At 43.4% G+C, this 24,996-nt stretch overlaps 1 protein-coding gene and 1 pseudogene across 1 annotated transcript in view; both read left to right on the top strand.

The window, feature by feature from the left end:
* The first annotated feature begins 6,001 nt into the window (after positions 1-6,001).
* ERMP1 (endoplasmic reticulum metallopeptidase 1) overlaps positions 6,002-24,996 on the top strand; it is a 111,007-nt gene continuing 92,012 nt past the window's right edge. The window contains exon 1 of the mRNA XM_030919990.1: positions 6,002-6,144. The gene's annotated coding sequence lies outside the window, so the exon portion shown is untranslated. The remainder of the gene's footprint in view (positions 6,145-24,996) is intronic.
* LOC104663763 lies at positions 8,916-9,569 on the top strand (annotated as a pseudogene).

Here is a 24,996-nt window from a genome sequence, read left to right as displayed (position 1 = left end):
TCAATTTTGATTACAGGTTACCTTAGTTTCCTATGTCTCCACTTCTGTGAAATTACAAGTTCATGTGTCCTTGACCTAAATCAGTCTTTTGGAATGGTTGAGAGAGAGGTGAGATAATCTGTGTACAAGTGATTTCAAAAGCATCAAGTGAGCTACCAATTCTGGGCTGTTTGTCATAATCTGTGTATTAATAGCATTCTCACACAGCCCCCAGGCTGCTTGGAGGAGCAGCTCTGTTTATATATATCCAAACAATAGGATCCAACAATCCTCTGCCTACTTATCCTCTCCCCACTATTGTTGGATCCTATTGTTTGGATATATTGTTTGGCTAATATTGGTTCTGATCCCCAAAACAGAAGAAATATTATCCAAACAATATATCCTGTTCGATCTAGAAATCACAGAGGTAACTAGTAACAGTTCTATAAACAATATAATCCCAACACCAATGGAAACTGGTATAAGAGAGAGGCTCATCTGCAATTTACCCCCCCAAAACAGAAGTGTAATATGTGTAATAGCATACCTACGTGTTTAAAATCTGCTTTTATTCATTTATATTCTACCATACAACAATCACATAATGATAAGTGTTCACAATTATTTGATTAAAAAAATATTTTTAAAAGTAACACATACTGCCAAAAACTTGGAAAATGCAAAAAGAATGAGGAAGAAAATTTTAATTACTGTTAATGTCAGAACCCAGATATAAATCCTGCTTTTAGCTGTATTTTCTTCTGAACTCATTTTATGTATTTTTATTTTTTTGTTTGTTTATTTATATTATCTTTTTTTTTTTTTTTTGAGACACAGCCTCACTCTGTCACCCAGGCTGGAGTGTAGTGGCACGATCTCGGCTCACTGCAACCTCCTCCTCCCAGGTTCAAGCGATTCTCATGCCTCAGCCTCCCGAGTAGCTGGTATTACAGGCGTGTGCCACCACGCCCAGCTAATTTTTGTATTTTAGTAGAGACCAGGTTTTACCATGTTGGTCAGGCTGGTCTCAAACTCCTGACCTCAGGTGATCTGCTTGCCTTGGCCTCCCAAAATGTTGGGATTACAGGCGTGAGCCACTGCACCGGCCTGCATGTAAATTTATTTTTTATTTTTTATTTTTTTTGAGACGGAGTCTTCCTCTGTTGCCCAGGCGGGCCGGGAGCACAGTGGCATGATCTCGGCTCACTGCAAGCACCATTCCCCTGCCTCAGCCTCCCAAGTAGCTGGGACTATAGGTGCCCACCACCACGCCCGGCGAATTTTTTTGTATTTTTAGTAGAGACGGGGTTTCACCATGTTAGCCAGGATGGTCTCGATCTCCTGACCTCGTGATCTGCGCCCGGCCTACATATAAATTTTAAAGTATGATTGGGCATAATTTCTTATACATATGTATAGATGTAATTTTTTCATTTACTTTTATTTAAAGGAACATTTTCCTATGTCCTGATGATTATTTTTAATGATTGTGTAATTTTTAATCTAGCAATTGTACTATAATTTACTACCCCATTTGTGTTGCAACAAACATCTTCATAAATACAGGGTTTTTTCCTTCAGTAATTTCTTTTTCCATGAAACAACTCTCCAAAGAAATATTGAGTCACAAGTTAGGATCTCATGTTACATCTGAAGCAGCCTGATATCTTGCAGAAAAAGGTGTTAGTTCATATATTTTAATATCATGCCACCACACTGGAACTCACCATCCACACACATTAGGCACCAATAGTTGCAAAGAACTCTGCAAGGCACCTCCTAACTAAAGTTCAGAATGGAGCCTCAGGGAGTACAGGGGTTAATGCTGAAACATACGCCTTTTGTCCAGTGATCAACCTCTTCTTCTCGGAGGCCTGCCTACATCCTGGTGAGGAGGGTGCTAGAATTCTTATGGATCTGGAAAAACTGGCTTCTTCCACCCGCCCCAAACATCTCTACCACCCCCTGAGGAAAGCCTGTAATTTTGACAGCTTTGTTCCCTTCACTTGAGGCTTTTAGAAGGGTTAAATACCCGCCCGCCCTCCCCACACCCCGGGAAGGATAGCTCAGCAAAAGTGCTATTAATTACTTCTAGTCTAGTATAAATGAGCTTTCAGTTCTTCCTTGACAGTGGGTTTTGCAGGGTGAGGGGGGATACTGGAATCTCATCTGGGAGGATGGGTTCTTAGTGAGGAGTCTTGCCTGCTTTATGATGTTTCTCTAGGTTGACCCTTTCCCTTACTGAGTAAACAGTGGCTTGCACTGATAGGGAGACTAGAGGAACAGAACACTGCTCACCCAGCGATCCTATTTCCTTTTGAAAATGGCCTCAAGCAACAAGTCTATGAGGAAAATGTTCAACTTCATTGATCAATGAAACATAAATTAAAACCACATTCAGCTACCAATTTCCAACAGTCAAATTGACATGCTGCTTCATGACTAGTGAAAATGTACAATTCTGGAGGGCAGTTTGGCAATATCTATCAAAAGCTTATTTAAAATGGGCATAGACAACACAAATGTATTTTACAAGGATGTCCACTATGGTGATGTTTATAGAAGTAAAAAATTGGAAATGATCTAAATACCTAATAAAATATTTCAAATAAAGTACAGTAGATCTATTCTACTGAACTATTATTCAGTCACTAAAAATGATATAGGTAAATATTTGTTGACACCATATAATAAATATTTATGAGGTAAATATTTATGAGCCACCACGCCCAACCGATTCTGGCTTTCTTATTGTATTTTATTGGATTGTCACACAGTCTTGGTTGGGGCCCCTGGGACAAGTCCATTTATAGGACCTGAGAACCAACCCATGGCCCCAACAAGTAGACACTACTTTGGAATGAAAACCCACCTTGGTGATCAGTTGTGGGCCTTAAGGATTAAGCCGGATAATCAAGGATGACCCTTGATGATAATAGAAGAGTTTTGGTTTAGGCACCGAATGTTATGTATAAAATGAAGAAATGTGGTTTTCAGCCTGACACAGTGGCTCATGCCTGTAATCCCAGCATGTTAAGAGGCTTAGGCAAAAGAATAGCCTGAGGCCAGGGCTTTAAGACCAGCCATGGCAACACAGAGACTCCATCTCTACAAAAAATAAAAAGTACAAAAAATTTAAAAATTATCTGGGCATGGTGGCACACACTTGTAGTCCTAGCTACTTGGGAGGCTGAGACGAGAGGATCTCTTGAATCCGGGAGTTTGAGGCTGCAATAAGCTATGATTGCACCACTGCACTCCAGTGTGGATAACAGAGTGAGACCCTATCTCTAAAATAAATAAATAAGTAGGCCAGGCATGGTGGCTCATGTCTGTAATCCCAGCACTTTGAGAGGCTAAGGCAGGAGGATCCCCTGAGGCCAGGAGTTCAAGATCAGCCTGGACAACATAGGAGGATCCCATCTCTACAAAAATAATTTAAAAATTAACCAAGCATGGTGGCACACACCTGTGGTCCCAGCTACTTGGGAGGCTGAGGTGGGAGGATCACTTGGGCCCAGGAGGTAGAGGCTACAGTGAGCCATGATTGTGCCACTGTACTTCAGCTGGGGTGATAGAAGGAGACCCTGTCTCAACAAATACATACATACATACATACATACATACATACATACATACATACTTTTAAAAAAAAATGTGATTTTAAAAAAACTCTAACTTTTAAAGGACTAGTGGCTGGATTGTGTCTAGAGGGACAACCCCTGATTATCTGACCACTTTTGGTAACAGGAAGGACTACACTCAACTGGTCTTATGAAAAGAGAGGGGCCTGGAGCCATCTCCCCAGGTGGCCTGGAGAAACAGAATGAGCAGTCCCCCTCCCCTGATGTTATTGTTGCACTTGCTGAGATCCTTTGACCTTGGACTATTCTTTTTCTGGGCAGACCAAAAAAAAAAACCCTTCCTCTCTTCTCTGGGGTCAACACTAGAGCTCTGCCTGCACTGGGAAGAGAGTGTAGCTCTCCCTCATTGGCTTAGTACTTTCCATCTCCTTCTCTTGCCAGGTCTCCAGAGGCCCTGTCTTGTGGATCTGAGTCTCCAGTTAACTGTCCACTTCTTAATGAGAAAGGAATCTGCTGTTAGTGCCATCTCTAAAAGAAGACAAATAGGTCTTTAATGAAGATTGACACACATGGCTCCTGCTTTCTCCTTGTTAAAGGTGGTACTAAATACCTCAATAAAATAGTAAAAAAAAAAAAAAAAAAAAAAAAAAAAAAAAAAAAACCCAGCAAGTATGATTTTGAAAACTCAACCCTGTACCTTGAGTAGAAAGAGTGTAGAATATATTTCACTAAATATTACTTTTTTTAAACTCTAATTCAGCACAGCCTAACGCCAATGATGACATCCTGGGATAATACTTTGAGTTATTAACTGACTTTTTTTTCCCTCTCCAGTACTTTACTTTTTCTTAGCTTTTACACACACACACACACACACACACACACACACACACACACACACACTAAGCCGTTGTGGGTTCACTGCCTCTCAGAAATGCAGAAACATTTTGACAGAGAGCATAGCTTCTTACTAGGTCCCTGTCTCAGTCCATTTTGTGTGGCTATAACAGAATACCACAGACTGGGAAATTACAATGAACAGAAATTTATGGGCTCATAGTACTGGAGGCTGGAACTCCAATATCAAGATGCTGGTATCTGGTGAGGGCCTTCTTGCTACATCATCACATAACAGAAGGAGAGAGAGTGAGAGAGGGTGGAGGTGGAGCAGTGAACTGACCCTTTTATAGGGAACCCACCACCATAATAATCCATTATCATGATTATTAGGAGCCTGAGGCAGGAAGATCACTTGAGACCAGGAGTTTGAGACCAGCCTGGGCAACATAGGGAGACCCTGTCTCTACAATTTTTTTTTAATGAGGCCAGATACGGTTACTTATGCCTGTAATCCCAGCACTTTGGGATATTGAGGCAGGAGGATTACTTGAGGCCAGGAGTTTGAGACCAGCCTGGGCAAGAGAGTGAGACCCCCATCTCTACAAAAAAATTGTGGACCGAAGTTGATAAAATTGTCCTTGCAACTTTCATGACCACTAGAGAGAGGACATATAGTATGTCACTGGTTGCATTATCAGCAAATGGCTCTAAGCTTCATTCATTTATTCACTTATCCATCCATTTTTATATTAATGTACATCTGGCCAGACACTGGAGACATAAAGATGAATGGAGCAGAGCTCCTGCCCTCACTGTGCCTGCTGGCAGTAAACTTCATCCCTAAAATACTGACAGTGCATTTATCCCAGATATAAATATAAATGCTTCCTTCCTTCTTTTTTTTTTTTCTGGAGACAGACTCTGGCTGTAGACAGTGGCACAATAATTACAGCTTATTGCAACCTCTGCTTCCTGGGCTCAAGCAATCCTCCTGACTCAGCCTCCCAAGTAGCTGGGACTATGGGCATGCACTACCACACCTGGCTAAATAAATTTTTTTTTTTTTTTTTTGTAGAGACAAGTCTCACTATATTGCCCAGGCTGGTCTCAAACTGGACTCAAGAAATCTTCCAGTCTTAGCCTCTCGAAGTGCTAAGGTTATAGACATGAGCCACTGTGCCCTGACCAATGCTTTCCTTAATAAACTTAAGTTGGGCTTATTTAGCATGTAAGAATTCTTTATTAAGATATTAAAAATTCTGGTACTAAGACCTGTGTAATACAGGGGTGTGGTTTTTTCAAAGTATATCTAAGGCTGTGTTTAAATTTAGTAAATCTGAATACTTAGTAATGATAAACTTGAATGTAGCTATGTAACCTGGCACAGTGCCTGATGAATAGCAGTCACTCAGTAAATTATAGTACGTCTCTGTAGTAAGCATCAACTATGTGCCAGGCCTTACTTGTAAGAGAATTAACATAATTCCTCATTAAGGTGAAAAACAACTTAGGGCTTTGAAATAGTTATGGGTAAGTTGGGATAGCAAATACCAAGCACATGTGCCTCCATTTTCCTTTTTCTCACCCATGACAGGTATTGTCAACAGATCACAGGTCTTTCTCATTCCCTGAACTTCACCTCGGAACTTCTCTCAGCAAAAGATGTTGCCCACTTGCCATTTCTAGGCCAGGAGGAAGAGACTGGAAGTCTGGAGAGTCTTTCTTGTTTTGTCTCAAGGTAAGACTGCATGACTTTCAGATTAGTTATTAAATTCCTCAGAGCCTGTGTTTACTCATCTGAAACTACGGATCATAACTTCACCTAATTATCCTATATGGTTCTTGGGAGGTTTAAATGTTATGAGGGGTGGGGAAGTGCTTTGAAAGGTTAAAAGAACAAGACACTCTCGAGAGAGTAGCAAGAGCTCCCATAATTCACAGAAATGAAAGTGTCTTTGCCAAGGAGAGAATTCCATTAAGTTCTGTTTAGAACAGAGAAGATCCCATTTCAAAAAGACTTCCTGCTAAATAATTAGAAAAACGAAAAGAAACGAGGAAGCAAATGGAAAACGAACACACAGAGAGGACATGACTTGCAGTCAGAGGCATTAGAGTCAAGTCTAAATTCACCTCTTGCTAGCCATGATGTTTGGAATAGGTTACTAAGCTACCATGCATAACATGGAGTGTACAATGGTCACCTCTCAAGGTTATTGGAAGTATAAAATGAGTTCACGTCTGCGAGAGGGACTAGTGCAGAGCCAGGCATATAGGGACTTGGTGAACTCCCAGCTTCAGTGAGGGAAAGGAACCACTGCTTGAAGCCTGCCTGGTCCCACACAGTATGGAGAATTAGGTTTTGCTATGTTCCCATCCATCCATCATCCATCCATCCTTCCAACTTCTATGGAGCATGACTACTTGATGTTGAACTGGGAGAGCGTGTGCATTGTTATTGAACATTTCCCTGACCTCAGAACCACCATGAGGGAAAAGAGAGCCATGAATGATGTGATTTGAGCAGTACCCCAGGATCCTACTTGCCCCACAATTTTACCTTCTTTAAGCTTTTGAGTCTCTCTTTGGAGAACTTCTCTTTACCACTCTGACTCTTGTGTTCCGGAGGAGGAGGTGGGCCTCCCTGGGCAATTAAGGGCAGCTATGGACTAGAAGAATGCATGCCACCAAGTGGGCACCGTGTGCAGCACAGAGGCTGGGGAGGGATGATAGGAACCCCTGTCTTTGAGGAAGTTATTACAGTGAGCCAGGAGTTCTGGAATATTTCCCTCATGGTGGTTCTGAGGTCAGGGAAATGTTCAATAACAATGCACGCGCTCTCCCAGTTCAACATCAAGTGCTTTAACCTATCCCTCTCTTTGGCACTTCTTAGCACTGGGACTAATAATATAATCATATTTTTGCAAAGACATGCTTTCATCTCTCATCATTTATACTTCCCCAATCTGGGTTCCAGGCATTGATTCAGAGCCCTTCAATCCATACTCTTTCTTGCCTCCAGAAAGCTCTTGCCTACTATTCTGTGGCCACCCTCACTGCCCTACTTGTTCCCCTGATGAGTGAATGCTCCTATGAGGGCACTAACCCTCCTTCAGTGAGATCTTTCAACCACTTGCCTTTCTTCTGCTCTGGTCTGTAAGTTATGCCAGGGCAAAGATTTGTCTTGGGACCTGCCATATCCTGAGCACCTAAAAAAGTCTGGAATATAGGAGGTGCTCAAATATGTGTCAGTTGACTATCAGCTCTTCTTTCTGGATGGTGAGCCCTTAGAGAATGGGGTCAACATCTTCTAATATTTTCAAGCCTCTACTAGACACCTCACAGAACATAGCTTATTGCTAGGTGCTTAGTAAACGCTTGATGAACAAAAGAATGAGTGAATTCATGTCTTATAAAATGGGCAGATCCCTAGGGATCCCAGTCAAGGCTACAGATAACGTGGCCCGATGTGCTCAATATTTTCTAGATCCCCTGCAGATCCATTGTCCACCCTTGCTTACCCTGTTTGGTACTCAGGAAGTTGACCTTTATAAGATGGTATTGACAGGTTATTTTGACCTCTGCTTGGGTTCAGTCAATGGGATGTACCAATAGATTATAAGTAGGGAGAAGAGTGAAGTCTAGGTATAGTAGATCCTCGTCATTTGCAGATTCTGTATTTGCAAATTTGCCTACTTACTATAATCTATTTGTAATCCCCAAATCAATTTTCATGGCACTTTCCTGGTCATTCAGACACACTAAAAATTTTGAGTCGCTGGATGTGCACGTCCCCAGCTGAGGCAAACAAGGTGACATAGACTCTGCCTTCTTGTTTCAGCTCTCATATTGACAAAAATTTCGGCCAGGCACAGTGGCTCATGCCTGTAATCCCAGCACTTAGGGAGGCCAAGGCAGGAGGATCCCTTCAGCTTAGGAGTTCGAGACCAGCCTGGGCAACACAGCAAAACCCCATCTCTACAAAAAATACAAAAATTAGCCAGGCGTGATTGCACAGGTCTGTAGTTCCGGCTACTTGGGAGTCTGAGATGGGAGGATGACTTGAGCCCAGGGAAATCAAGGCTGCAGTGAGCTATAATTGTGCCACTGCACTCCAGCTTGGGTGACAGAGCAAGTTTATGTATTGATTGGTGAAAATGTGACCAGAGACTCGCCAGACCTAACCTTGTATTTCCTTTAGGAGCAATGGTTCAGTCTTTGCTAACTCAGTGTTTGCAGTGATGTTATGAAATGTAACTACTGGCACAGGGCTGAGTTCGTCCCTGCACAGGGCTGAGGGTAGGGGTTGTCTTAAAAGTCTCTCCTTCCCTGAGTAGGAGAGTAACCACAATACCAGAGCCAGCAGAGGGTGCCAGAGGTCGGGGCCAAGAAACAAAATTCTCGGTGCTCCCTCCGGTCATCTTGGCTGCACCTTTGGCCACGCCACTCCTCCCAAAGGCAATGGCTTCCAAACTCCTGCACATGGTCATCCTCTGGCCGCTACTCTTGGCCCAGAAGTTTGGCCTCCAGCATCTCTCCAGTGGCCATTTCTTGCGGGAGAACACCAAGGCCAACACCGAAGTTAGTGACATGGCAAAACAATACACGGAGAACGGTCTTTCGGTTCCAGACCATGTGATCACATGCCTAATCGTGTCAGAGTTGGAGAACAGGTATGCCCAGCACTGGCTCCCAGATGGTTTTCTGAGGACGTTAGGACAAACCAAAGCCCTCATTTGAAGACAAAATCTATGAAGTAGATTTAGTGATCAGTTTGAAGATTCCATTCGAAACACTTAAAGATTGTCTCAGCCGACGTTGGATTCACTCTTCTTGCACTAGGGTATGTAACCTGGGCTTCAATCCACCTGGTGTACATGAGATTGATGACATCTCTGGGGAACTGTTAGTCCAGTAGGAGGATGATAAACTCAAAGCCGTTGCTGCCAGGATAAGACAGTACAAGGTTGTGGCAAAGCCAGTCATTTAATTATGCAAGAACCCAGGCATGCTCCACCATTTTTCTGGGATGGAGACTGATAAAATCTGGCCCTATGTCTACACATTTTTCTTAACAAGATCACATCTATTCAGTCCAAAGAAGAATCAGGAAGATATGGTCACTTGTTCAATTGTGTATGTAGTATTGGTGCTATGTCCAAATGAGAAGCTAGCTGAGATAGCTTGCAGCATCTTTCTAGCTTAAACGGTGAACTCTTAGGAAAACTAATGAGTAGAAAGAGCTCATGAAATGTCCTTTAAAAAGAAGGGCCACCTGCACATATTTAAGGTATCTCTGCACATGTCTCAATCCCTCCACAAGAAAGCAACTCAGGCTAGATTTCAGCAGCATACAGTCTAAGCTCTAGCTGATTTTTGACAATTGTGTTGTTTCTATAGTATCCTTTTTCACAAGTGATGGTGGTGGTCTCTGGTTCTCCTCATCCCCTGAAAGCTTGTTGAATCACAGCACCAGTAGGCCTGAGAATGCTAAGGGCTCTAGCCCAGGCTTTCTCCCAGATTCTCTGGTATGTGCCCTCCTGGTGACAATGAAATTGGCTAATTGCTCTCAGTGGTTTCAAGTGACTATGTCCACAGTTCATCTTTCATAGTAGGAATCACTCCTTTTTTTCTTCATCCACATTCCATAGAATCTATCTTTTTCAGACATCCTAGGAGGAAAGGATTTGGCTTCTATTTTTTTTTTGACTATATATTTTTAACATCTGCTTTTTCTTAGGTTATTACATTTATTAAATAATACAGATAATTACTGCTTTTATCTCTCTCAAATTTTTCTTTCTAAGAACTGAGAGCAAGAAGATTGCCTTGAATCCCTTCATGTACTGGGAACTGAGGGTGTTATTAAACTGCTGGTCTGAACTCTCACGGATTGATGCTTCCCCTTTGTGTTACTGTGAAAAGATTCAACCCCTAAACGTTTTTTGACAACCCCCAAAGTCTTTTGGGAATCCTCAAAAAACATGGGAAATATTCACCTACATAAATGTTGAAAGATCCTATCTTATGTATAGAAGTAATAAGACCAGGCCAGGTATGGTGGCTCACACCTGTAATCCTAGCACTTTGGGAGGCTGAGGAGGGTGGATCACCTGAGGTCAGGAGTTATAGACCAGCCTGGGCAACACGGCAAAACCCCATATCTACCAAAAATATGAAAGATTAGCTGGGCATGGTGATGCACGCCTGTAGTCCCAGCTACAGGCTGAGTCACAAGAATTACTTAAACCAGGAGGTGAAGGTTACAGTGAGCAGAGATCACACCACTGCACTCCAGCCTGGGTGACAGAGTGAGACTGTGACTCAACAAAAAGTGTAAGACCATATGGAACTACTGACTAATAAATAGTTAAGCTTTTTGTTCAAGACAGCAAAATGTATTTTGAAAATGCTGCTACCTCTTGATGCTGACAGTGTTTTCCTCCCGTGAGTGACCCAAGCATATTATAAATAATTGGCAAAGGGAATGAAGCTGGTTGGGTGGAGCAAAAGGTTGCATTAGCTATGCCTAGAGTGAATAGAAGAGCTTTATGATGATGAGAAAGCAAAATCTTTACTTTTTATTTTTTCTATTCCAAAGATTCACTCTGATTCATCCTGACTAGTACTGACAATTTATAGAAAATCTCAGCTGTTCTCTTCTAGCACCTAGTTTCAGATATGAGCATGGCCCCTTCTCCTCCTCCAGATCCCCAGTAAAACTTCACCCACAGCAGCTTCTTTCTCCCCACTGGAGAAAGAGTGGGGAGCCCAAACCCCTTTCTTTCATCTAATCACCTGGCCACAATTTGGCCCCTTTGTTAAAATGATATATAAGCTCCACGTCTAACTGCTTCTTTGGCTCTTCACTTCCTTTCTGTGAAGCCCCCATTTATGTAAAAATATTAACATCCATAAAATGGATGCCTTGTCCTCTGTTCATCTGTATTTTGTCAGTTCAAAGTCTGACTGGAAGACAGATAGTCTCACCACCCTAGGGCAGTGCTACTTAGGGTGTCCCTGACCAGAAGCAAGGCTACATCTAGAAAGCTTGTTAGAATTGCAAATGACTGGGCATTCTAGATCTACTAAATCTGAAATCCTGTGGGCAAAGACCTGGTATCTGTTTTCATAAGCCTTCTGTGTGATTCTCACACATGCTCGAGTTTGAGTACCACTTCCTGGAGAGATGGGCAGGGGGAAGTGGGAGGGTGGGCACGGAGCACTTGCTTAGGACTCTTGCCAGGCTCTCTAACTCCCATCTGCCTGGCTTTCCATGATTTCCTGGTCCTTGTTTCTCCAAGCCAAACCACATTTAGGAACACACACAATCTGGAGTGCAGAATTCTTTGAACTTTATCTAGGTGGCTGTTTCTTAACCCACAGATCATAGTTCCTAACAGGACACATATGGCTGTTCTGGGAGATCAACACTGAAACCCCAGGGCATCTCTGAGCACAGCCACAGGGCAAGAGAGAAGTGACATGGTGAAGGGGATCAGGTTATACCACCCCAAAGTATGCCACCTTGGCATATGATTATTTTGGGCTGAAAGCAATGGAGAAATAGCAGTTGTAAGAAGAGCTCTCTGCCCTTTCCTTTTCTGCCTAGAAGCAGGACATAAATTTCCCTTTGTGAAGGTGGCAAAAATTTCCACCCCTCTCCTGTACCAGAATGAAGAAAGTGACTTATCACTAGAGACAGAAAGCTGGCACTGAGACGAGTTGGCATAAAGACACCTTACTAAAGCAACTCTTGCTTTCCATTACTTTCCCTATATACTTCCTAGTCACTTTCCTACAATTTTTCACCCTTAGAAGCTCAAACCCGTTTCCTTTGTCCAGTCACCTGGCCACAATTTATCCCCCTTTGTTAAAATGATCTATAAGCTCCCAAGTCTAACTGCTTCTTTAGGTTTTCTCTTCTTTTCTGTGAAGCTTCCATGTATGCAAAAATGTTAACATCCATAAAATAGATGCCTTTTCCCCTGTTAATCTGTCCTTTGCCAGTTTAATTCTCAGGCCCCAGACACTGAACCTAAGAGGGTAGAGGAAAAGGGTTTTGCTTGTTTGTTTGTTTTCTCCCCTGCAGCGAAAAGAACTAACAGGTGAGATAACCCTGTAGTCAGGAAAGGATTTTTATCTCATTTACAAAAACATGTTTCAGTGTGGTGAATTGAATCCTATCAGTTGCTGTTATTAATTTTTCTATATCTTTCCTGATTTCAAAAGGCATGTTTGAGGCAGCTTATTAAAATACAAACAAGGTTAAAAAATAGGTAGATATCCTTAGGATTTGCAAGGTGTTCACTTAAAACATTCTTAAAACGATCGGCTTCTTTGCTGATATGGCAGTAACCAAAGATTCCAGTATTTGAGCACATAAAAAATGCTGCTGCTATGGCGGGGTACAGTGGTTCACACCTGCAATCCCAGCACTTTCAAAGGCTGAGGCAGCTGTATTACTTGAGCCCAGGAGTTGAAGACCAGCTTGGGCAACACGGCAAAAGACCTTCTCTACAAAAAATACAAAAATTAGCTGGTGGCATACGCCTGTAGTCCCAGCTATGAGGGAGGCTGAGGAGGAAGATCACCTGAGCCTGGGGAGGTCAAGGCTACAGTGAGCCTTGATCATTCCATTTCACTCCAGCCTGGATGACAGAATGAGACCCTGTCTGAAAAAAACAAAAACAAAAACAAAAACAAAACAAAAAAACACTCCGCTGCTTACCTGTGCCAGAAATAACAACATCTAAAGTGAAGACTTAAGAAAAACGTAATGACTACTTGATTACCCTTAAGATTCTGCATTCTTTATAATGTTCTTTGCATTTCAAAAACAGCCTATTTGTTGCAGAAATTTACTTAACCTTTTACTTTACTTGAGCATGTATGTATGTTGCTTAGATAAAAGTAATGCCATAAAAATCTGTATAATCTTAGATTTCATTTTTACTTTGAAATGGGAGCTTTTTGTTTATAAGATCATGAAAAACTAAGTGTTTTTATTAAGAAATTAGATTTCTTAATGGCAGAAAAAATGACTTGTTGACTCATTATGAAATCAAAATCTCTCCAAGTTTTTAAAAAACTACTTCAAGCCATTCGATAAGTAATATTCCTTTGCAAATCATCTTAGATTTAGTATTATAGTGTTTTCTCAATTTTTGTGTGTGCTAAAATCAATTTTGTGGGGTATACGTGTGTGAAGGGGAAAGGTGACTCACAGTCACAGTACCTAGTATTGCAACTTTCAGGCCTTGGTTTTGTAGCTCCAGCTACCACAGACTTAACAGCTAGACTGATTCTGAGTAAGAACAAAAGGGTTTGACCATAGAAGGAAGTTCCTTTAAGATCCTTGTGAAATGGTTATAATAAGCAGGTTGACTCTTGCCCCTTGGAGAGCACCACCCTGTGTAAAGCTGATATGATCACGAACCCTCCCTTACCTCCTCCCACTTCTGTATATTATCTGTGTGCATGTGCTCCTTCTCTCCATCTTTCTTGCGTGCTCTTTTCTTTTTCTCTGTCTGACCCAAGAGAAAGAGAAATGTATTGATGAAAAGTCTTTAAATAGTGTAATTAATTCATTTATAGTATGTGAGAATAAATAAAAAAAAAGGATATTTGTCTGTAAAAAGTAGGTAAACAGAAACAAATCAAAGAAAAGCTATGACAGGAAAATAAGGTATAGCAAAGTGTATGCCATAAGGTGCTGTATGATTGCTAAAGGTGCACCTCAAATTTGGCTCTGAGCTTCCTAGTAGATAGAGCAAAGAGAAGAACAAATCAATTACAAGATGCACTATGTTCACAAATTGGAAACATCTCATAGGCTTTGCTTGATACCAGCACAGCAAAGAGATGTTGTTCTGAAGTGCCTAAAAGAGGGAACACAGTGTGAGAGACTTGGGAATAAGTCAAGGGAGAACGTCAGGGCACAGGTGGTTCCCGGATGGGGAATTGATTTTGGGTGAGGTAACTGATCAAAGCTCTAGAGTTCTCAAAGGATGCAACCTTGTTCCTCATTCATTCTCTATTCTTCAGAGTCCTGCCCTATTTCCTCAGAGCCTGCAAGCTAGGACATGGCCAGAAGGCTAGGGTGGAATTACAGGGCGGCTGCCCTTTCAGGTATAGCATTTGGTACCACGGTTCACAATGGCCATGGGTTTCTAACTCTGACTACACATTAGAACCATTTGAGCCATTTTCCAAAATTATACAATTGCCTGGCACCATCCAAATTAACTGAATACTGGGATTGGGCCCAGGATTTTTTTTTTTTTTTTGATGCTTCATCTAGTTCTTATGTAGAGTGAGAGTAGAGAACCACTTACAGTGAGCATTTTCAGAGGTTTATGAACTTGAAGGTATCTCAGAGTCACATGAGGAATTTGTTAAATATTCAGTTTCCTTAGCGACATGCTCCCTCCCAATTCCCCTAGCCACCACAGAAGGCCTGGGAATTTTCTATTTCTTTCTTTCTTTTTTTTTTTTTTTTTTTTTTTTTTTTTTTTTTTTTTTTTTTTTTTTTTTTTTTTTAGGACGGAGTTTCATTCTTGTTGTCCAGGCTGGAGTGCAATGGCGTGGTCTTGGCTGACTGCAACCTTCACCTCCAAGGTTCAAGCAATTCTCCTGCCTCAGCCTCCTGAGTAGCTGGGATTACAGGTGCCTGCCACAACGCCCAACGAATTTTTGTGTTTTTTGTAGTGATGGGGTTTCACCATGTTGGCCAGGCTGGTCTCGAGAAATTCTCTATTTCTTTTTTTTTTTTTTGAGACAGAGACTCGCTGTGTTGCCCAGGCTGGAGTGCAGTGGCAGGATCTAGGCTCATTGCAAGCTCCGCCTCCTGGGTTCACGCCATTCTCCTGCCTCAGCCTCCCGAGTAGCTGGGACTACAGGTGCCCGCTACCATGCCTGGCTACTTTTTTGTATTTTTAGTAGAGACGGGGTTTCACTGTGTTAGCCAGGATGGTCTCGATCTCCTGACCTCGTGATCCACCTGCCTCGGCCTCCCAAAGTGCTGGGATTACAGGCGTGAGCCACCACGCCCAGCCTGGAATTCTCTATTTCTTTTTTTTTTTTTTTGAGACGGAGTCTCGCTCTATCGCCAAGGCTGGAGTGCAGTGGCAGGATCTCAGCTCACTGCAAGCTCCGCCTCCCGGGTTTAGGCCATTCTCCTGCCTCAGCCTCCCGAGTAGCTGGGACTACAGGCGCCCGCCACCTCGCCTGGCTATTTTTTTGTATTTTTTAGTAGAGATGGGGTTTCACGGTGTTAGCCAGGATGGTCTTGATCTCCTGACCTCGTGATCCACCCGTCTCGGCCTCCCAAAGTGCTGGGATTACAGGCGTGAGCCACCACGCCCAGCCTGGAGTGCGGTGGCAGGATCTCAGCTCACTGCAAGCTCCGCCTCCCGGGTTTAGGCCATTCTCCTGCCTCAGCCTCCCAGTAGCTGGGACTACAGGCGCCCGCCACCTCGCCTGGCTATTATTTTGTATTTTTTAGTAGAGATGGGGTTTCACGGTGTTAGCCAGGATGGTCTTGATCTCCTGACCTCGTGATCCACCCGTCTTGGCCTCCCAAAGTGCTGGGATTACAGGCTTGAGCCACCGCGCCCGGCCGGAATTCTCTAACAAGCACTCGGGGTAATTCTGATGCTGATGATCCACAGAGTCACACTAGTCCACAGAGTGTAAAGGGGAGAGACCTGGGCCCTGGCCTGCTCTGACAACAGCAGGCTGTGTGACCTTTTGGGCCTATTCCTTAAACCCTCTGGGTTTATTTCCTCATTGGTAAGAAATAACCTGTGGTGCCTACGCTGCAGGGCCAGGATTGAAATCCACAATCCCACCATGGATATGATTCTGTGTTCATTAATTTCAAGTCTGCTTGCTAAGAGCAGTAATGTATGTATCAGTTTGGGACATGAGTGGAAGAGTGCCCTTTGGCCTAGATTTTACTGTCTTGAGTCAAGATTTGGGTGGATTTATATGTGATCCAATTGGCAGGTAGCTAAACTTACCACTGGTAGCACAGGCTCTTCTATAAGAACCAAACATGCCCAAAATGTGCTAAAACAGAATATTTTATTTTAATAACATATGTGGCTCAGAAATAAACTTGTTATAACAGCATGGGTTTTATTAACCAAGAATCATAGAACAACTTATTGAAGTGTGGATATCACTTGGTGATCTGAGTCTACAAATACCACCTTCTGAACAGCAACCAAACCATAACCTTGTTTATGAGAAATGTCCAATTAATGTACATAGAACCACACCAAGTGGTGTGGGAAGAGAGATGAAGGAAGTGGGCATGGCAAGGAGCTGGGACTGGGTTCGGGCTCTAGTCCTGGCCAGGACCTCCTGTCTGCTTTGGCTAAGTCAGTTCTCCCCGGGACCAGGTTGCTCATCTGTAAAATGAGGGTGTTAGATTAGTATCTCTGAGATCCCTTCTCTTCACCACAGGCTGTAAAAATGAAACTAACTGGGCCAGGCACAGTGGCTAACACCTGTAATCCCAGCACTTTGGGAGGTCAAGTTGGGCAGATCATGAGGTCAAGAGCTTGAGACCCTCCTGGCCAACATAGTGAAACCCTGTCTCTACTAAAAATACAAAAATTAGCTGGGCGTGGTGACACACGCCTGTAGTCCCAGCTACTCGGGAGGCCCAGACAGGAGACTCTCTTGAACCCAGGAGGCAGAGATAGCAGTGAGCCAAGATCGTGCCACTGCACTCCAGCCTGGCGACAGAGCGAGGCTCCATCTAAAAAAATAAAAAATAAAAAAAAAATAGTGAAAAAATCAAACTAACTGAAACTAAAGCACCAAGTGGCTTCTCCACTTGGTTTCCTCAGCTAGGTCAGAACCCTCATCTAACCATAGTAAGCCACATAGGTCCCTCCTCTTTCAAGTACCCACCTGCACTCAAACCAACACCCCTGTGAACCAGTCCTCACCCACTCACTCTTTTAGAAAGGTGATATTCAACTAGCCTCACTCATAATTTCCAGCAGAAATAAACTTTGCACTCTTTATGTTGCAGTCCCTATGAAACCCAAATTCTAGCTACAAACTACCTTCAAACAAGAGGCATTTTTCAGGGTGGAGGTAGAGACAGGTCATTTAGCTCAGTGGTAAGCATTCAAGCTCTGAACATTAAAAAAAAAATTAGTTCCCTAAATCCTCGTAGAGAACCAGAAATGGCTAGCAACGACCTATAAATGAATTATTGACAAAACCACGGAGACTTGTTTTCTTTCTGCCACTCCTTGTATCCGGATGTGTATTAGCTTCCTATGGCTGCTCTAAGAAATCGTTGCAAACTTAGGGACCTAAAACAATACAAATGTATTATCTGAGTTCTGGAGTTCAGAAGTCTAAAATGGCTCAGCAGAGCTGAGGGTTCTAGGAGCAAATCCACGTCCCTGCTTTTTCCAGCTGTAGGAGGCTGTCTGCATCTCATGGCCACTCTGACCTCCTCTTCCATTATCTTGTCATCTTTTCTTACTCTCCTACTTCCTACTTTCCTTCATAAAGATCCATGTGTTTACATTGGGCCCACCCAGATAATCTGGGATAATCTCCCCATCTCAAGGTTCTTAAATTAATCACATTTGAAAGTCCCTTTTGCCAAGTAAAGGAATACGTTCGCAGGTCCTATGGATTAGGATATGGACATCTTGGGGGGCTGTTTTTCTGCCTACCACACAGACTCATCTTCAGACCCCACCTCAGCATTTACTGTCTGTGTGACCTTCAGCAAATGATATCCTTTCTCTGAGCCTCAGTTTTTCATTGATAAAACCAGGATAATAATAAACCCATCTTATGGGGTTTATTTTGTTTTGCTTTTTTTGATTTTGGTTGTTTTTTTTTTTTTTTTTTTGAGATGGAGTCTCGCTCTGTTTCCCAGACTGGAGTGCAGTGGTGCCATCTTGACTCACTGCAAGCTCCGCCTCCTGGGTTCACGCCATTCTGCGGCCTCAGCCTCCCAAGTAGCTGGGACTACAGGCACCCGCCACCACACCTGGCTACTTTTTTGTATTTTTAGTAGAGACGGGGTTTCACCATGTTAGCCAGTGTGGTCTCGATCTCCTGACCTTGTGATCTGACCCCCTCGGCCTCCCAAAGTGCTGGGATTACAGGCATGAGCTACCGTGCCCGGCCGATTTTGTTTTGTTTTGTTGAGGAATAAATAAGGTAAATAGTGCCTGCCTGGTACATGGCACACACTCAATACATGTTATTCCTAAGAGAAGGAACAAAATTGGGGTTTTAGTGAAAAAGCCATCTGGGGGTCAGATGCAGTAGCTCATGCCTGTAATCTCAGCACTTTGGGAGGCTGAGGCGGGTGATCACTTGAGCTCAGGAGTTCAAGACCAGCCTGGGCAACGCAGTGAAACTCCTTCTCTACTAAAAATACAAAAATTAGCTGGGTGTGGTGACATGCCCCTGTGGTCCTGGCTACTTGGGGGGCTGAGTCAGGAGGATCGTTTGGGCCCAGGAGGCAGAGGAGCAGACTACACTACAGCCTGGGCAACAGAAAGAGGCTGGGCCTGTTTGTAGTCATTCACATCGAGTATCACAATCAGTGATGATATTTGGGTTGATAACATAGATGCAAAATTCTAATCTTCAAAAACCATTGAGTAATTATAAGAATTGAAAAAAACAAAGCCCATATTTTCTAGATCTAACAGTGAGTTAAACAGCAAATTCAATTTACTGGCGTCTCTTCCCTCCATCCCCTGGGCATTCTTTGTAGCTGAGGGCTGCCTATGGGCTGCTGAGCATTGGTGCTGAGAGGATGCAGAAGAGAATATACTGAATCTGGTGGCGGGAGGCTGTTGTACCGCTGTGGGAAACTTGAAGGAAACAGTCTCTGTGTGCCATGCATCTCTGCAGCATACCCATTCAGAGTTTCCTAATTAAAGGGCCTCCAGTTCCATGCTGAACAGGAAAATCAACTATTCTGCCCAGGTCAAGGTGGAATGTGACTCAAACAGAACAGGGAAATGTCCATAAACACAAACAAGTCCTCCATCCTATTAGAGAGGAATAACCACCCCATAAAACAAGTGATTTATGTTGAACCAAAGGGATAGCAAAGTACCTGAGCTGTGGACCAGTTGCAAAGGCTTTGAAGCATGGTGAAATAAATATGAACTCTTCCCCTTCACACCCATGGGAGTAAGTGCTTGCCCAATCCTTTGGGAAATGTAGTTAGACGTGATAATCACATATACATGAGTGAAACCATGCAAGGTTCCCAAGAGGAATCTGACATAATCACAGGTTCCATTGCAAAGTACTTTGGCAGCTACAAACAGTTTCCCCATACTTATTTCATTTAATTTTCAGGGTAACCCTGTGAAATGGCCAAGGGAGGTTTTAATATCTCTGTTTTTACAGATGAAGAAACTGAGGCTTAGAGGAATGAAATGATTTCCTTAAGGTCACATAGCAAATTAGTAGCAGAGCCAGGATTTGAGTGCAGATCTGTGGGCCACTGGGTGGGTGGCGGGAGAGGGGTCTTGCTCTACTTTTGGCAGCCTTCCAGTAAGACTGTCCATCTGTTGCCTTAATGGTGATATGGATGCAAGCTGCTTTTGCTTGCTGTCCCTGGCCCTGCCCCTGGCCTCACCTTTAAGCTGTCCCTAGCTCCCAGAATATTCTACCATCTTGCTTCACAAAGTGTGGTTACCTAGTGAGGTAAAGCACAGCACGAGCATGAGCAGGGATTGTGTTAGGGGAGCAGAATTCACCCCACCCCATCCCTCCAGACCCAGATCCCCAGGTGGTACCTAAGCACAAACAAGTTCAAGAAGCACTGACCGGCCACATTTGCCCATCAAGGCCTGCCTGACACTCCAAAGCAGCTTATTCTCTGCCCTTCTCCCTGATCCAAACACTCTGAGGCCTGAACAACAGTTACACTAATTTCCTCCCTCCTAGAACTTCCCCTTACACCTGTCCATGGTTCTGTGGCCTCCAAAGTACTCCTCAGGCCTACTCAGTTCTCCTCAGTCTCCTCACAAAAATACCCAAAGAGCCCTCAGCAAGGCGTGCTCTCCTGAGGCAAGAGCTGACTCCACTGTCTGCTCTAAGAGGGCACCCTACAACCTCTCCTTGGTGTAATCAAGGAGAACAAATTTGAGTGTTTACTTTTCTTCACTAGAGAATCTGTGGCAGAAATAACAAAAGACACTGGCAACAAATGGAAGGGATGAGGTGGAGTGTGATTAATCCACAGGCTGGAAGAACTCCTGATAATAAATCGATCAATCAATCAATCAGGAGTTAGTTTTGTGAGAGAAAGAGAGAAGATAACTTGAATAAGTTACTCTCTCTCGCTCTTCATCCTCCTCCCCACTGTCTCAAACTTTAAGAAAGTTACTTTTAATATTATTATTATTTTGAAATGGGGTCTTTCTATGTTGCCCAGGCTGGTCTTGAACTCCTGGTTTCAAGTGGTCCTCCTGCCTTGGCCTCCCAAGTAGCTGGGATTATAGGCACAAGCAAAAACACCTGACAAGAAACTTCCTTTTAAGAGCACAGATAATTTGTCAAGTCCTCTCAGAGTCACAGTTCAGGGGCATTAAAAGTTTAAGAAGAAACAATGATTTATAAAAAATTAAACCACTACCACCACCACAACAAAAAAACACTGAAAGTTTCCTGATGCAAACAAAAACAAATAAAACACGATGATTCAAGTTTTAGGCTCGGCAAATGCAAGTTTAAGTTTCAAAGGCCCTATACTGCCCCGGAAGAGCCAGTGGGGGTAGGGGGACATTTTCCCCTGTCCGCCTTGGCAGGAAACCAAGCTAAACCACCAGTGGGGCCAGGACACATCCTGTCCTCTGAAGAAAACCACAAGGCTGACATGCTCAAAGCAGCCATAATTTATGGTAGACCAGTTGGGAAGAATGTGGTATTTGTTGACTTTTGTTTCTGTAGCATATGGTGACTTTGGAAGACCTGAGGTTCACAACCAGAAAACATGACTGTCAACTGGAAATATATTTATGGTTTCCTGCAAGGCTTATAAAATTGAAAAATCCACCCATACATAAACAAAAAGGGGATGAGGAGGGGTGCAGGAAGTATGCCCAGGCTTCTTCCAGAGGAGTTCTTGCTCTTCTGACCAAGTGGCTCTTTGACAGTTCTCTGCAAAGGTGACAGCAGAAGTTTCTCTTTAGCTCTCATGAAGATTGACTGTAATCGTCTCTGCTAGGGCCAGGTGTGGTGGCTCACGCCTGTAATCCCAGCCCTTTGGGAGGCCAAGCAGGACAGATCACTTGAGCCCAGGGGTTTGAGACCAGCCTGGAAACATGGTAAAACACCATCTCTACTAAAAATACAAAAATTAGCCAGGCATGGTGGTACATGCTTATAATCAGAGCTACTCGGGAGGCTAAGGCACAAGAATCGCTTGAACCTGGGAGACAGAGGTTGCAGTGAACTGAAATCGCATCACTGCACTCCAGTCTGGGGTGACAGAGTAAGACTTTGTCTTAAAAAAAAAAAAAAAAAAAAAAGGCTGGGCGCGGTGGCTGAAGCCTGTAATCCCAGCACTTTGGGAGGTGGAGACGGGTGGATCATGAGGTCAGGAGATCGAGACCATCCTGGCTAACACGGTGAAACCCCGTCTCTACTAAAAAATACAAAAAACTAGCCAGGCATGGTGGCCGGCACCTGTAGTCCCAGCTACTTGGGAGGCTGAGGCAGGAGAATGGTGTAAACCCGGGAGGCGGAGCTTGCAGTGAGCTGAGATCCGGCCACAGCGCTCCAGCCTGGGTGACAGAGCGAGACTCCGTCTCAAAAAAAAAAAACCAAAAAAAAACTCCTCTGCTAGGCAGCCTGTGGCTACTTGGCCACTTATATCTGAGTCTGGGCAGAAAGAGCTGGAAGGCTGCAGGAAGGAAGTATCAGGATGTAGGAAGTTAGTGTTTTCCAGGACGGGGTGTCTAATTTTAAGAGGACAGATTTTTTTCCTTACCCCTGGTAAGAAAATGTATGTTTGATTGCAGGTCTGACTGAGATTCTTCTCCCGGAAATCCTATCATACTTCACAGAAGATTACCCCTCAAATTAAGTCTGTGCCGGTATTGGCCAGCGGGTAGAGGAGTGCTCGTTATTTTCCATAGCCACGGTTCCAGGATGCACTGCTCTTCCCATCCTTCCTCCCACCAGGACACACAAGAAGAGTAAATACAGCTGCATATCCCCAGGGTTGGTCTAAAATCTAGGAGGACTGTAACTCTGCCTTTGAGTTTTACAACTCCAATGTGTTCAACACTGTCCTTGGTAGGGGATGGGGATGAGAGAGAAGAATCCGTTTCAGAACATTTGTTGTAGCAGAGATCTTCAGCTCTGCATCAGCAAAAACTTCAGAAAGCGTTCTGCTACTTATTTATTGTTCCTGCAAAATAAACAGAGCAGTGGCTACAAGCGGGGAGGGAGAAATTTGACAAGACTGACCTCTCAACTAAGAAGGAGAGAAGAAAGAGACTTGGCTAGCTACCTACATCTGATATATTCTAGCACTGTAAACTTTCCCCCAAATCAGGAGATAAGAATCCCACGAATAACCTGATCCCTGCTCAGGGAAATATTTTATCTTTAAGCAGGTATGTCCTTGAGGGATATGAGGTTTAAAGGTGAGGGCTCAGAGGTTTCAAACTGGCAGCCGGTGGGTGGAATCCAGTTTACACAGCTGTTTTCGTTGGCACACAAAATGGTCTTCTCTTTTTAAATTTGTTTCCAACATTAACAGAGCAGGTTTCACATAAATATCTGAGTTTCTGTCATTTCTTGAAAAAATAGCAGATTTGGCTGTGCTGAGCCCCAAATTCCGCAGAGCCATGGTTACTGTTACTGATTTAGGTGGAGCCAGGGTTCTAGTTAACGTCAGTCCTTACCACTCCTTCTAACCTTAACCTGACTTGTTTTATTCTATCTCCTTATCTGCCCATGTCAGGAAATTGTTTTTTTGTTTGTTTGTTTGTTTGTTTTGAGACGGAGTCTCTCTCTGTCGCCCAGGCTGGAGTGCTGTGGCCGGATCTCAGCTCACTGCAAGCCCCGCCTCCCAGGTTTACACCATTCTCCTGCCTCAGCCTCCCAAGTAGCTGGGACTACAGGCGCCCGCCACCTCGCCCGGCTAATTTTTTTGTATTTTTTAGTAGAGACGGGATTTCACCGTGTTAGCCAGGATGGTCTCGATCTCCTGACCTCGTGATCCGCCCGTCTCGGCCTCCCAAAGTGCTAGGATTACAGGCTTGAGCCACCACGCCGGGCCAGGAAATTGTTTGTAAATACTCTGTTCTGTTCGCTAAATGAGTCCCAATTACTTTGCTGACATAATAGCACTTTTGAATAATAAGTCGATTTGTCACTTGGCTTTTTGTATCTGAATCCCTTAATTTGGGCTCCCAACTTTGTGAAGCTTCTTAAAGATTAGCCTTATCTCTGGCTATTAGAATCATGAAGGAATCTGTGAGGGAAACACTTTTAAAACTTTAGGCTATAAATTAAGCAATTTCCTTAGCGTTTTCTAAAGAATCAGTATCTCTGCTACAGATCTGTTTATTGATTTTCTTTAAAAAACGGAGATCAGAAATCCTGATTTAGTACTTTGAATTGCTTGGAAGTAAGAGACTACTGAAATCCAAGGCACTTATTATCATCACAATTTATAACAGCAAGAGTAGCAAATGGCTTACTAAAAGTGAACTTGGGGAGGCATTTGTCTCTGGAATTAAGACTTCTTTTTATAGTCTACTTGCTACAGTCAGCTGTGAATGATATAAAATTAATGTTTGTTTCTGATTGAGGTGAAATTTACATAATATAAAATTATTTTAAAAGCGAACAACTTAGTGGCACTTAGTACTTTACAATGTTGTGCAAACCACAGCTATCTAGTTCCAAAACATTTTCTTTTTCTCTTTTCTTTTTCTTTTTTTTTTTTTTTGAGACGGAGTGTCATTCTGTTTGTCACCTAGGCTGGACTGCAGTTGAGGGGTGAAGCCGGCTGGGCTTCTGGGTCTGGTGGGGACTTGGAGAACTTTTCTGCCTAGTTGAAGAATTGTAAACACACCAATCAGCGCTCTGTCTAGCTAAAGGTTTGTAAACGCACCAATCAGTACTCTGTAAAAACGGACCAATCAGTACTCTGTAAAATGGATCAATCAGCGCTCTGTAAAATGGACCAATCAGCAGGACATGGGCGGGGCCAAGTAAGGGATTAAAAGCTGGCCACCCAAGCCAGCAGCTGCACCCTGTTCAGGTCCCCGTTGGGGCTATGGAAGCTTTGTTCTTTTGCTTTTCACAATATATCCTGCTGCTGCTCACTCTTTGGGTCTGCACTACCTTTATAAGCTGTTAACGCTCACTGTGAAGGTCTGCGTTTGCGGCTTCACTCTGAAGTCAGTGAGACCACGAACCCACCAGGGAGGAACAAACAACTCCAGATGCGTCACCCTTAAGAGCGGTAGCGCTCACTACGAAGTTCTGCGGCTTCACTCCTGAAGTCAAGTGAGACCACAAACCCACCCTAAGGAAGAAACTCCGGACACACCATCTT

This window comes from Rhinopithecus roxellana, chromosome 16 (genome assembly GCF_007565055.1).
Source record: "Rhinopithecus roxellana isolate Shanxi Qingling chromosome 16, ASM756505v1, whole genome shotgun sequence".
Taxonomy (NCBI): Eukaryota; Metazoa; Chordata; class Mammalia; order Primates; family Cercopithecidae; genus Rhinopithecus; species Rhinopithecus roxellana.
This window is presented reverse-complemented; position numbering and strand designations above follow the sequence as displayed.